This window comes from Scleropages formosus, chromosome 11 (assembly GCF_900964775.1).
Source record: "Scleropages formosus chromosome 11, fSclFor1.1, whole genome shotgun sequence".
Lineage (NCBI taxonomy): Eukaryota > Metazoa > Chordata > Actinopteri > Osteoglossiformes > Osteoglossidae > Scleropages > Scleropages formosus.
In genome coordinates, this window is record NC_041816.1 from 986841 (window position 1) to 999098 (window position 12258).

The 12258-nt window shown below is 42.7% G+C and overlaps 1 protein-coding gene across 3 annotated transcripts in view; it reads left to right on the top strand.

The window, feature by feature from the left end:
- Positions 1 to 12258, top strand: part of LOC108934662 (zinc finger protein 609-like) — an 81854-nt gene that overhangs the window by 4747 nt on the left and 64849 nt on the right. The window contains exon 1 of one of the 3 annotated variants that reach the window (XM_018752664.2): positions 1513 to 1561. The exons of 1 other annotated variant lie outside the window; for it this stretch is intronic. The gene's annotated coding sequence lies outside the window, so the exon portion shown is untranslated. Of the gene's footprint in view, positions 1 to 1512; positions 1562 to 7327; positions 7400 to 12258 lie in introns of those variants that run through there. One more of the 3 variants, XM_018752665.2, reaches the window with a different exon arrangement.

Below are 12258 nucleotides of genomic sequence, written 5' to 3' on the forward strand. Positions count from 1 at the left end.
AAGTTGATGATGACATTGAACTGTGTTGTGTTGAGTGACTGGGGGTTGAGCTAAGCCCTAAGTATAGTCACACTGGTCATTTTTTGAAAAAATGGAATTGTCTAAATTGAGGTCTGCATCTAGTCTCGTCATTCTGATTAGTAATTTTAGGCTGATGTAAGGAAGGAGCTGCTGGAATATAAATTATGCACACTGCTCTTTCATTCGGACAAGTTCTTGTACGTTAAGCTTCAACATACCGACATTTTCACTTAGTCACTCGCTTGAACAGTATGTGGTAAAAAACCAGACATGCTGTTTGTGAATGTGTGCTCATTCAGCTAAATGGACAAACTGTCAGTCACTGGACACAAATGTAAGAGAAGAATGAGGGTTGGTGTTTCTTGAATGGGCTTTCAACTGAAAGATAAGTCACACTGGCTAGCGACGTTCCATTATCAAGCCGGCGGTTTCCTGGTCCAAGGTGGCCCCTGGCTTGGGGGAGCACTCCGGAGGGGGGTGAAGACAATAAAAGCAGAGCCGCCCATTTGTATTCGGAGGTACTTCTCCAAAATCATCACCTCACACATGGGCCTCCATTGTGAAGGGAACAAGGCCAGTTCTGTAAAGATTATGTGACGACAATAGTGGGGGGGGGGGCAGCGTTCGCCCCTTCTTTGTTTCAGGTGCTGTGTTGAGGGATCTGCCTGTCAGTTCGGGATTTAGTGCCCTCAATAAAATGTTAGCAGGCTGAAAACAGCGGTGAATCACAATTACCACAGCAGGCCTCTTGAAAACTTTCTCATTAAGAAGGCCCTTCAGCTTTTGATGAAAATTAGATGTTGAGTCACTGACACCGAACGAGGGAAATGGATTCGGATATTGTCTGCAATCCAGATTTCTTGTGGTGAGACGGGTTCACGCAGCACTTACTGCTGAGATCCATTAGTCACAGTAAACAGTTTTGATGGAGACAAAAGGAAAATATGCCATGGTAACCAGGACCTGGAGCTTCATCTTTGTTGTGCAGGTGTCTGTCTCTCTGTGTGTGTGTGTGTCTGTGTGGGGTAGACTCATTCCTATCTATCCTTTATGTTGGCCCACCCACTGAGGATTGAGTGGTTGTGAAACAACCATGAAATATTGTTTTAGCTTGGTGGCATGAATGGGCATAGGATTTGCTGTTGACCTGTGGGCATTGCAGTGTTGATTTGTAGCTGATGCCCGGCTTGTTTGTAGAGCCCGTGTTTGTCTAAAGGATTGATGCAATTTTCCTAGCGCGCTCATCCACAGCATTGCGTACTACAGTACTCTGAGAGTGGATGTAAGTGACGACAATGGTGATGTCTGGGTGTTTCCTCAAATCTCAGAAAGCAGTGACACGAAACACAGGCTGCTAACTTTTTCTGTAAAATATTACAGCTTCCATAAAGCACCTCTGGGCACAGACGAAACTTGCACTGCAAAAAGAATTTCCCGTTTTAAATGTCACACTGCATATCCTGTGGAATAAAATTAAAATAATCACTATCTGAAATCCTCATGCGTGCCGTCACACTTTGTGGCTCTGAGAGATAAGACGGTAGGTATATTTAATGTGGAATGTCTTTGCCTGCTTATGTGTGTTGGTATAATTTTTATCTGTAATAGACAGTGGTGATTTTAGGGGCAAAATTTAGAAATATAGGAATGTATTCTTGGCTAAGGCAGTGGTTTGACAGCCTGTGGTGTGAATTTAAGTCTGTTAGCCTGGAGTGTACATGTTTTGAAGGTTGCAGTTTGAAACAAGTCTATTTTAGAAGCTCTGAGTACAGTAAACCTTTGAATACTGCTGCTTCAGCTGTTGCAGGCTTGACTGCTTGCAAGCCATTTGTGCTGCTAGCTGGCAGAACTGCTTCGCCTGAGATAGCAGAGATGGCAGTTTCAGTCCTTTTTCACATTGGCTTTTTGTTGTAATTATTATTCCTAACAGGGGAATTGAAACTCAAGATGAACTAAGAGAAATTAAAGCTGTTTAGTTTGGGCTCTCTTCTATTGCATCAGTTAGCTAGTCACTTTGGAGGGGAGGAACCTTTTCTGTCGAAAGCCGTAAACTGCTGTATTTCTACATCGCGTTTTTACAGCGGAATAACTTGACTCGGCCTGTCGTGTGCAATTCGTAGCAGGTTAACGCAGTGGTAACATTGTTTGGTCTTGACAGCCAGCTTATTAAACCTGCCTGTCAGTTCCCGTTTTTCGCACGCTTAATCGGTTTATTTCCGTCGTATTCAACACTGTAACAGCAATACTCTGTGTTTAGGTTATTATGTAGCGAGATGCTCGAAGAATCCAGATTAAGTGTGTGTGTGTGTGTGTGTACGTACGTTATTAGCCTTGGGATTTGATGTTAGAAAATTTCCAGAAGCCCTCCAGTTTCCAAGTGCGGTGCATATACATCTTTAATGCTATCATTGCTGGTAGCCTTGTTAATATTAGTCTGTCTAGGCCATCTTTTACCGAACGTCCCCGACAGTGTTTCTGTTTGCTGTTGTGGCGGCGGTGGCGGCGGCGTAACTGCTGTTTTCAAAGTGCTGAATTCTGCATTGTGCAGTCACCTAGCTGGCAGTCCCTGCGGTTGAACTGGCCTGGATAGAAAAGACACTTGGAAAATTCCACGGGGTGCACCCCTTGAATGTAAACACTGTCTGATCCAGCTGGATCGCCGTGTAAGTCGGAAAGTTATAGTTCAACTTCCCATTGTTGAGTAATACCTAGAGACGAGATAAACAGAAATGTGAAGTGCTTCAAAGGGGATTTCGATGAACTTCTTCAACAGGACCAGACTTTAAGGCTCTGCATCTCACGGTGATTTAGGATAAGGGATTAAGACTTTTGTCGAAGGAATGATCTTTTGGCTTTGTACCAGCTGATGACAAACTAGATAGGATATATTTACCCAAGGGTTTTTTTTTTTTTTTTTTTTTAAAGGATGTTTCTGATCATTCTCTTGAAAGTTAACTTGGGGAAAGGAGTGGAGTGTAGACATAAAATGACTCGGTTGCATGTCAGTAGTTGCGTATGAAGTCTTCCTTTTCTGTCTGCTAAATGTTTTCCCCATGGCTAGAGAAGGAAGTTCGCACCTTATCTCATGTCATCTTATCAAGGGTGTCATCCACAGTGTGTGTTCTGATGGAAGATGCACGTTTGGAAAATATTTAATGTCAGATTTGGAAAAACTTTTTTGTTTCATTTTAAAACTTTCATACCCTTCAAAGTCAACAAACTAAGGCATTCTCTTAACATTTTGAAACAACTGTGTTGTGATTATATCCATTTATTTTATTAGATCAATATAGTTGTCTGTAGAAGTTTCAGAACATATGAGGAAATTAGCATAGTGAGCCATTTAATGATTTTGTTCTTCACAAGATGATTTGATTTGTAAAATGTTCAAAGTAAAAAAGGATTTATGACTTGCCTAAATAATTTGTTTGGTATTTGATTACATGCAAACAGTGAATCGAATGCTTATGCTAAATACTATTGTAATACTCCTACCATTTTGCCTGAAATGGATGTCTTGTTTCCCATCATCAAGGTCTTTGAGCTGTACATGGTCAACCGGTTAATTGCTATCTAGCAGATCTTGTACGTGGTCCAAAATCTATGTGGGTGTTTTGATTTTCAGGCATTTCCAAACAGTTTGCATAGACTCCAGTTTCTGGTTTCTCGTCATGAAACAAACACATTATTTAAACCCTGCAGCTGTTCACTTTTGTGCCCATCTCCACAGAGGACTATTTCTGGCTTTTGGCCTCAACTTCAGCTCAAGCTTCAGTTTTAACCGTCTTTGTGTAGCATACAGACAAAATGCAGTCCCTCACTACAATTACAACAAATAACTTTTACTTAGCAGTTTGGTCATCCATTACCTTTTCACATGTTCAGTGTGATGTGCAATTCAGTGCTTAAAATGCAGCTGAATTGAACTTGTTGAAAGCTTGTCCAGTCTAGTGTTTATCAAATCTATCCATTGTTAGTAATCAACTAGCAAAAAATTAAAGCATATTGGTTTAAGATGAACTTCTACATTGTTTGTTAGGTGTTTTTCTTCAAAGCACCAGAAATCCGTGCTGTATACAAAAGTGTGATTAACATATGAAGAGCTTTAGATTACACAGCTTTCAAAGTAGAGCTTGCTTGCTGGTACCAACATTTTGCCGGCACACATCAGTCAAGTAGTTGCAATCTGATGATAACATCTATAGGCAAATATGTGTTCATGGCAGATGTTGGACAAATTAACAAAGCTTTTTGTTGGTTGACTTGTTTTTGACACTTATCTATTAATCTTATTTCCTTTCTGTTTTTATATCGTGCCTTGTTTTACTAGAATTTGTGATATTTCAAAGAAAGCATCTCACTTTATGACTACCTTTGACTATGTTGTAGCATTGTTACCACCTCTGGTGGTGATTCAATAAAAAATGTTGCCTTTGTAATATGTTAACTAGAAATTTTGAATTTTAATACAGACCATAATTGCTGCCTGTTACAGTGGACTGCAATTTGCTCGTCATTCACTTAATATTAGCATTTTATAGCAAACAAAAGATGAAATATCAGGTCATGGTAATCCTTATACTGTGGCTCTGTCAAAAATAGAGAAGAGGTTATGAAGAAATGCCACATTTAAGGGTTTAAATTATAATTCAACAATTAAATTGGAATTTAGGGCATACTCATACAAAAGCAGAAATGCATGTTTTTGTTGTGAATATGCTGAGAATTCTTTACTTCAATGTGGTCTCTATCTTGTAAATGGAGATTTCTTGGGGATTGGGTTCTTTTGGTGAGGGAATAAGTGTTTAATTTGTGCTGGGTGGTTTGGAAGACCAGCCCCCCCGTTCTCCCGGGGGACTGGGGGACTGAGACAGAAAAACACGTCATGACCGTCGGCTGAACTCCTGCTTCTGACAGAAGAGTGACAGGAATGGAGGTGATGGAGAACACGGCAGAGGCTGAGGTTGGATGCAACGGACTAGATTCGGTATCCATGTGCAAATCAGACCTATGGCTTTTTTTTTTTACTGACAGCACCAGTGTCTCATTTGCACTGTTACCCAATTGCTTCTCGCACATCAGATATGGATCAGCTGTTATTGACACCACAAGGGGAACTGCAGGCAAGGCTGGCTTGTCACTAATGGATGCATCTGTATTTAGGCAGGTTTTTTTTAAATTTGCTGAATGATTAGCGAGCTACGTTTATCAGCACAGTCTACAGCAATGCTGGTAAGATGGGGACTGCTCAATGGTCCATATTTGGCTTAGTAATAAATGTACAAGTAAGTGCTCATGTGATTTGAGATTCTGATTGTTGCCTGAGTTTTGGTGTCACATTTTCATTGTTAGCCTCTTGGGTTGTGTGACAGTGATGGGAGCCTGGAACTCAGCCCAGAGGACTAGTTTACTTTCGTCCAAGTAGTTCCACTGAGGGTTCGATTTTGAAGGGAACTAGAATATTTTTTCAATATATATCAGCTGGTCTGATGGTTTTAACTCTTCGGAGGGTTTAACGTAAGTGGCTGAGATTCTGTAATGTAACTACAGGAATGGTTAAAAATACAACTGAGTCAAAAAGATTAGTGCAGCTCCTTTACTGCCAGCACCTGTAGCTTGTTCCGTAGTTTGGTAGTGCTGTACTCTTAGTGTAGGTCTCTGTCCCGAATGGTATAGTTCCACAGCGTCAAAAGATTTCAATATTAAGTGGGGAGATGTAAATATGTTCAACTTTCAGCATGAAGTGAACATTTTTATTAACCTGGAGTAGTTTGTTTGGGAAAGGCTGTCTCATATACAGGTGAAATTAGCAGGGTGAAAAAGGCTTAATTGTAGATATTTGATATTATTCTCCTGCCACGGTGGAAAGTATCTTCTATGCTAAACAAGATTTGTCCTCGCGTTTCACTCGGATCCATTCTTTATTGACCAAATTGTTCCCGCATTTACCTCCACTGTCAGGTCATTAGCCCGGATAATGGAGCCCTTTCACATCTGTAGGATGGAGCTTGTATCAGTGTTTCATCTTCCACACAATGCCTGCACTTCTCCTGCTCTGTGTGTGTGTGTGTGTGTGTGTGTGTGGGACTGTAAATTCATTATGAGACCATTACAAGTGTTGTGCAGGATTACTGCCTTTCTGCAGTCCTTTTTGCCTACCTAAGTTCTTTGGAACCATAAATTACGCAAGTAGGTCACATTGTAAATCCGGCGTCATGCACAGTGCTTCTTCTCTTCTCTCTTTGCTCCTTTAAGGCGTAGCTGCTGTGCTCATGAAGGGGAACATATAGCTGTTTTCTGTTAACACGCAGAGTTTTATTGTTCCTCAGGGAGTATCCGTATTTAGTTGTTTAATATTTATGGCTGTTTTTGTTTTCTGTTTTCCCTCCGCTTTGACGGCTGTTTCAGGCAACCATTGTTAAGCTGGGGAGCTTGACGTGGCGCTGACTGGAGGGGATGTAATGGCCACATGAAAGTGGTGTCTTTGTGGAGAGTCACGACTGAACTGGTTAAACTGGAGGCAGTGAACGGCGCTCTGTTTCCTTTGTCAGGGTTCCAAGGCCACGTCCGTTCCGTCTCTGTGGCTTTTTTTTTTATCACATGTCGCTGTTGCAGGGGGAGAATGTGCGGTCGATCAGTTTCAGATCATAACCGTTGATGATCACATGCTCCTTTTCACTGTATGAATAGGCCAGTATTTTTGGTCAGCGGTATGCAGGCGTAAGCCTTGCAGGAACAGAATTTGTAATGTAAACAGGCTACATGGCGTACACTACAAAGGCAGTCGGCTTTAATGGTTCTTCTTGCACTGTTGACATTGTGCATTCCCCCCCCCCCAGTGTTTGATATATCTCTTTTAATCAAACATGGTGATCATAAATCAGGCCATCAAAGTGGAAAGTTCTCCTCCATGCCCTTTGTTTTCCCTATGTGTGTGTTTGTGTGTGAGTTTCTGGTCTTCGGGGACTGTGATTACACTGCAGTAAATGCTCTCAAGCCTCAACACACCCTTCTCTGGAAGTCTTGGGTATGAGGGAGATGGAGGGTTTGTCTGCAGGCGGTCTGTGGTCGCGGTGTTTTGTCTGACCGTACCCCGTAATGCATATGTTTACACAGAAAGGGAACAAGAACGAACAGGAAGCATACTGAACGGGCGAACACGAATGTTTCGAGTTGCATCACATCAATAGTGATATGCCGTAAGCATACCACAGCGTGCTGTAAGTATGCCACAGGGTGTTTACCCATCTCTTTTTCTGACCTGGATGGCTCGTGGGTGTTTAACACACTGTCACACAGTCGCACAGCAAGAGAGGGAGGACAGGAGATGAGAGGCACTCTAAGGTAGAGGACTGCTGAGCTGCTGGAATCGCACCAGGTATTCATCAGTCGCCATGGATCTGCTGCCCGATCGATTAATGACGGGCAGCGGATTTGAACCAGCAAGCGGTCTGAGCCACCTGACCTACCTTGTGCCCAGAGCAGCCACGTCTGCTGCGCTGAGGAGCTGCGTGCTTTCCTCGTGTATATCTTTATATTTACATTTATTGTTTTGGGAGACGCTTTTCTCCAAAACGACGTGCATCTCATAGAAATTACATCTCGGTAGGAAAGTAACTGCTGTAGTGGGTGGTTTTCTGATAGAATCTGAAGTATTTCAATAAGCATAATGCAAAAATTGTTTGCTTAAAGGTTCTCGCAAAAACACGGACGACAGCGGGGTGGTCAATACATGGGGCAGAAGTAAAAAAATTTTTTTTTTTTTTTTTTTTAATAACCCTCACAGTTTCTGTAATTAAATACCTCAGTGTTTCTGCAGAATACCAGAACCTCATGTTGAACCCTTGCTGTGAATTTGATGCCAAATGAGGTTTTCAGATGTAATCCTCCAAGTGCAGCTGTATTTTTTTTTTTTTTTTTTTTTTGGTTTGCCTGTAGGAACAGCTGCTTCATGGGGGTGATGTGTTATAGGTTATTTATTGAATTAGGCTGATTTGGAAATCATCTGACACTGCAGCACAGTCCTCTAGGACTAAAGCTGACTGCTTTTTGACTTCATTAAAGTGTATAATTGGTCTATTGTATGCATGTGTGCCAAGTCAACAGAATGGTGGTTTAAGGAAAAGCTTATCTGAAACAGGGTTTGGTGTCTGGTGAGAGGAGAGCTGAAGATCTCCAAATTAAAACAGAGTAGAAGAACAGACCTGGAAAATTCCAGCTTTTTCCCCAGAGAGGAAGCGATCCCTCCTCAAGCTGAATGTCAGATTTATAGTGGATGCGAAGGGCACCTTCAACAGTGTCTTTTTTACTGGAAAGAAGCATATTTTTAAAGTAAAACTAGTGTTGTGCAGATGTGTTCAGAAACTACTTGCAGTTTTGTTTTGATCACTGCTTGCTTGATTAATTGACTTGTGCTATTTTCTCGGACTGATTTTCTCTTTGCGTACGCATCGCATACATTACATACGTAAAAAGGCATATCCAAAAGATTTACTCCATGCGACTGGGGTGGGGATCTGCCTTAATTTCAGACAGGGTCTCCCCAGTGGTGCCTGGGTAAATTGTTGCATGCAGTGTTGCAAAGATTCAGGTTCGAAAGTAGGACCATATCGGTCCTCTGAGGCATTGTACAAGATCAAAATTAATCAACAGAAAAATGAAAACCGGCAAAAATGAGCAACAGGAACTTGCCTGTGTTTCCTGAGGTGGGTGACAGGCCATCGTCCTCTCCCCCGTGCTGCTCGCGTTGACGCCTACGGTCCGCCAGGTGCCTGCAGGGCTGTAGGTGGATTCAGGTGAACAGCACTGCCCTTCATGCTCTTTACGCTGACTGATGAAAGCTGCACTTTCACCCGTTCAGAGTTCCTCTAAGTATCATGCTTCAAAGAAGAGATCTAAGAATTTAAGTGGCTGCTAAGTTGGCAGGAAGAGATTTAATAAAACTCAAGCCAAACAATTAATGCCCGCAAGCAGAACTTGCTATCAGCTATCTGATGTGGACAGTTTTTCCCCCCACAGTAATCCCAGTTAGCTATCATAATTGGCATTCATACTTTCATATTAAAACACTGTGTGAATGTAGACATACATTCCTGTGGAGTGTGGGAGTACACCAGTGCTCTTTAAGCGGTCAAGTTTAAACTTAAAATTCTGCTGCCTGTACTCTACAAAGATTTATCTCTCGGTCTTCTCTGGAGCTACCTCGGTAGCATTCTGTTTCACAAATGACTATAGTTTGTCGCAGTTGTTTTTATAATTTGAATTTTAGCTCCGATTCAAACTTTTCAGCTGTGACGCGCTGATTTGACTATAGTACCAATGTGGTGGAAACCTGGCAGAGAAGTGATGCTGCGATGGACCTTTCTGTGCACCCCACAAAATGGAGTACAGTAGGTCTTCTGCGGAACACCAGGCCGTCAGAGCTGCAGCGATGGGATTTGGCCTTTACGTCACCAATTAGCTTATTTGATTTGGGGAATTTGTTGCAGTTAAATTGGATGAGCCCAAAGGAAAGGGCAGGTCTGGAATATCAATGGCTGCTTCTGTTGCCCTGGAGCAGTGCAGAAGTTTTGGTTAAAATGATTTGTTTTATTTTGGTCCGTGTTGAGAATTGATATCAAGACTCAAAGTCAAACGGTTGAAGTTTCAAGTGGTTTACTTAATTTGAGGTAATTGCTGCCTTTCGACATATTATTGACGTGTACCTGGAGCACCATGAAAAGTAACTTAATCTCCAATAATGGCATCAAGGTAGATGGAATAAATACTGTGACACCCTGCTGTCATAGGGAATGGCATTTCCCCTCCCTGCTATAAACCAACTTGTGCATAGCCTTTGTAGATCAATCGCTGTTTGCTGCCTGTGGTGCAGGAAATTCCATTTGCAAGCTAGCGGTAGCCGAGTCATTGAAGGGATCATCGTACCGTTCGCATAGCTAACGCGTTCGGTAGTTAAGATGGATACGTAGATAGATTGGTCTGAAAAGTCCAAGCTTTATAACTGGATTACAGGGTAAAACCGCAGTGACGTGAAGTCACTTTGGAGAATCTCATCTGATAGACATCCTAATTTTGCTGTGTAATGCAGATCAGGCAATTATGCGACTTGGCTATTGGCTAGAAGTGAATGCTAAATATTTGTGCGACGCTAATTATTTTAGCAGGCCTTTGTACAATAATGAATTTGCAGAAATCCTAGTAATTTGTGTAATTTTGCCGCGCTAACGATTTAGCAGTCAATTTGTAGTATTTCTCTCATCTTCAGTGGTTGCTCTTCCAGCCTTTTGCGAACATCTTTCTGTACAGTGAACTGCCTTCCTTCCTTCCTTCCTTGACACTCTAATACATTTTGCAGGTGATTTGCTATTTTTAGTCGTGTTTGTTTGCTCAACTGAAGTTTCTGTGAGAACAGGTGCCTCCGGGTTATTTAAGGAGCGAGAGGGCCTGTGGCCTGTGGTTCTTGTGTTGTCGGACGCTCCGGGCACCAGCTGCAGGTGGCCTTGCTGTGACCTGGTGCGAGCTGCCCTTATTTTCATTATTTTCATTTTGTTCCTCAAGATCAAGATAACAAGAAGCCTTGTTTATGCTTTGCGCCTAACAAAGGAGGCATACAGTATCTCTTAAAAACCCTGTTTAGGAGGGTAACGGGAAAAAAAAAGTCAGTCTAGTACAGGAATGCCAGTCTTTTTGCCGATGGGTTTTCACCAAGCTATCCATGTAGGTTCGTAGTTTTCAACCTGAGATGTCTCCGCTTAACCACTTGGATAATATTTCCACCTCATTGCAGTTATGTTGCTTTTGCATCAACTCTCATACAACTATGGAATGTGTGCTTTGGGTATCGTAGCTTCCGTCCTCTTCGAAATGTCTTTCCAGGAAAATTACGACAAAATGAACGTGTAAGAGGAGGTCTGTACTGGCAGCCGTTTTTCCTGCTTTGTATCGCTATCCATTCAAGCATTTTTATCCCCTCTAGCCAAAATCAAGATTGTTTTGTTTCAGAGGTCAACATTGACTGTTTCCGGTGTCTCCCACTCCGTCGGGACCCCTCGGATTTCCCCTCCCCACCCCGCGCCGCAGCTTTGTCCGAAGGAAGCTAGTGAATCAGTTACAGAAGCTGGCAGAGTTTCTGCTGAGAGGCTCCTTACGAACTAGGAAAATCAATTTGGCGACTTGTCAGGCTCTGAGGGCAGCGGTTTTCTTTGGCTCTTGCTGGCATTATTGACTCCCCCCCACTGTACATCTGATGGCCACAGACACTTTTACATCCATTAGCCAATGGGTGTAGTTGAGAAAACACGACTACCTCTGCAAATTTCTGTATGTGTTGCCTGGTGCAGTCCTGTCCTCCGGCATCCTGTTTTGAGGGTCTTTCTGCTGTACGTCGGTCCAAATCATCTAAGTGTAGCAAACAGGGAAGCAGTTGTGTGACTGCTACTCACCTTCTCGCATTGCGAGCAGCCTGTTGTCGAGCGTGTCACCTTGGAAGGTGTGTTTTCCATCTGGAATGCTGTCACATTTTAGTCGGGTCTCTCACCACACTGATGGCGCATCTTCCATGTTGCCTTATTGGCTTAGCTGTCAGGTTGATAAATCACTCCAGAAAAGTCACTGTCTCCCATAAAAACTCTGTTGGCGAATGCTGAAATACTGAACGTGTGTTTTTTTTTTTTTTTTTTTTTTTTTTTTTTTTTTGGCGAAACTATAAATGTTTGTATTTTTCTGGAGTCCATTTAAAATCAATGGTACTTAATGACGGCAGTGAATTCATACAGCTGGTTTTGCGTCGCTTTGTGTGCTTCGTGCGGTGCAATCGGTGACCTTGTCTCCCGAAGCTCTCGGGCACGCAGAGCACGGTTGTGGTAGCGTGCCACTGGAACAGGGCAACTGCGCCTCGGCCTGGCGTCACCGCTTCCCACGGTGACATTTGTGGAGATGGAAGCTGGCAGACCCGTGGGGGCATGCTTCACATCACCTCCAGGCCTCAGTGCATTTCTATTTTGGTAACCAGCTCAAGCACACAATCCAATTACACGGGGTGGGGGTGGCGTGGATCTCCTCACAGAAACCTGTCTTTTACCAGAAGGCAGTGGGAAGTTCCCTTTTATCTCAGGTCTTTGACGCTTTATGACACCGGCATGCTAAAACGCTCAGTTTGTGCATTGCTAGATTTTCAACATGTTGCTTTTCCTAGAGTTCTATTATGTCCGTGTATGCAATAAAACCTTCACAATTTGC